Here is a 2,456-nt window from a genome sequence, read left to right on the forward strand (position 1 = left end):
ACTTTATTTCAACTTAGAACGTACAGATGCGTTTGTGTTTTCATGTTGAGCCTTTTAATGAAGCTCTGAAAACGAGTAGTCTATATCATCTTCCTTGTTATTAGCAAAATGTTTAACATGCCATGTAAAAATTCCATTATGAAAATTATTCTCATTGAGAAGAAAAAAAATGATGATAGGTGCTTAATGGGGTAGTGAGGTGCTGCTAGTTAGAGGGCGATCTCCAAGGATCCAGGTGCTGGTATTGGGTGATATATTGGAAGAAGACAGGCAGCTAGCTTAAATACTCCTGCTGTCGAGAGAAGTTTCTTAGAGCACAAAGACCTCTGTGTTACACAAGCAGAAAGCAAGAAAACTTTGCCTTGATATTACCTGCAGCTGAAAGAAAATACCCCATAGCTATAGGCATTTGTTTTCTTATCAGCAGAATAGATTGATGGCATAAATAGCTTCTGAAAAAAATCTAATGTCAAAATATATATTCTTGTGACTTAGTGTCTTCTTTGCAGGTAGAGAACACGGAAACCTTGGGAAGTTGATTGTTTTTTCAACATGTGATTTTAGATTAAGATCAATTGGATATTTGCATGCATGAAAATTCAAATGAGAAATGGATGAAGTTAGGTGCTCCTGATAAGATATGTCTATAGTGAAAGAGCCTGCAAAGATGGAAAAATGAAACCAAAATGGTAAACTATATGAAGCATGAAACCAAAAATGCTTTATTTCTGTAAGGTGTAATCTGTTTGAATGGTACTTCAAAGAGGAGTCAAAAGTTACATGAATAAATCCTGCTTAGCTGGCTAAACAGGATGGATCCCAAAAAGGAAATAAGAAATATTATTTTGATAAGGAGAGAGAGAGAGAGAGAGAGAGAGAGAGACGTGAAGAACCAGGAAACGGGAAGTCAGCGCCATCTTGTAATGGCGGACCGGCTCCCGACATCTCCCCCTTAAATTTCAAATTAAAATGCCAAACAAAAGCCATGAAATTACCGATCTAGCCCTCCACTTCATCAGCAGGGAGCGATCAAGGAAGGCACATGGACGGAGACCCTGTACACCTGAAGCCCCGTGCAATGGGAACTCGAGCCCTGGGAGGTGCACAGGTCTATCTTGTAGCATCTTGGTGCAATGGGAACCTGTGCCCGTCAGGAATGCTAGAACCAAGATAGTGTCTCAGTGTTTGAGCATGTTAAGCCAAATCTGGGGAGATGCTCCTTGTTCCACAGCAAGCATAGCCTGCGCAAGCACAACTCTGTCACGTTGTTGTTGTCTTTTAAATTTGCAGAGCAACCAAAGACAGAAAACTAGTCCCGCCGCCAACATAAGGCCAAATGACCCCATCCCCACCAGGGTGGGTTCCTGTGTGGCCAGCCAGGCTCTGCGGGAGCCCATATCAACCAGCACTGCCTCCAGCTGGAAGTGCGTGCCCAGCACCGCACAAATGTGGAACAGCTGGTGGCTATGGCCAATATAGTCGAAGCGCCCAGGTGCCAGGTGCTCTCGTCCTTCTTCACTATCCTGGTCAGCTGCACCGGCACTCAAATTGGATTTTCTTGGTCCTGTGGAAAAACACAAACAGCTCCCCGGGATCTTATTAATATTGGATCCGGGCCTTTCCATTTGTTATCAATTCCATCTTTCCATTGGAATCAAGGAGCTAGCTGTCTTAGGTCTCGTTGTCATCCTTTTATTTTTTATCAACATCACCTTCTCCTCTAGAGGAGGTGCTGATGGTCTACACCTGGGGGCGAATGACGGATCAACCCCATATCTCTCTGACTCATATTTAGCAGCCTCCTCGTCCAGTTCTATTTGTTCCTCAGGATCTAACTCGTCCTCCTCTGAGGCAGATCCCAAGTCCCCGTCCTCTGAAGACGTCTCCTCAGAGGCGGAAGATTCTACTTTAAGATTTTTAAATTCATCTAAGACGGGATACAGCCCACTGGCTTTCTCTTTCTCTCCCTTCTTCAGTTTCCCTTTTAATTTGGATCTTTTTGATTGAGGTTTCTTTCTTTTCTTTAAACCTCTTTCCTTTTCTGCTTCTGATAGACTATCTTGATGGTCGGCCAAAGCCTTTTGCCCCTCGCTAACTGTCTCTCTGTATCTTTCATCTTTTATAAGACAAAGGCAACAGCAAGAGCGGACCGTACCACACAAAAGAAATCATACCTTGCAGAAAAGTGCCTAGGCTTCTCACGCCGTCAGTTCTGAATCCTCTTCCGACGAGCAGTCGGGGGTCCTTTAAGTCGTTCCTTCACCCAGGGGTCGGCAGTTCCCGGGTTTCGGCACCACTTGTCGCGCGCACCTTTCGCCGATAAAGGAGACGCGGCAACTCAGGATTCTTCTGACAGCATTTTATTGTACAGCTCTCTGCAGACTGATGGAGAAGGACCTTCTCCCCGTAAAATCCCCGGCTTATATAGGAACTATGGAGGCGTGGAGGGACGTGTC

Source organism: Acomys russatus, chromosome 7, assembly GCF_903995435.1.
Source record: "Acomys russatus chromosome 7, mAcoRus1.1, whole genome shotgun sequence".
Lineage (NCBI taxonomy): Eukaryota > Metazoa > Chordata > Mammalia > Rodentia > Muridae > Acomys > Acomys russatus.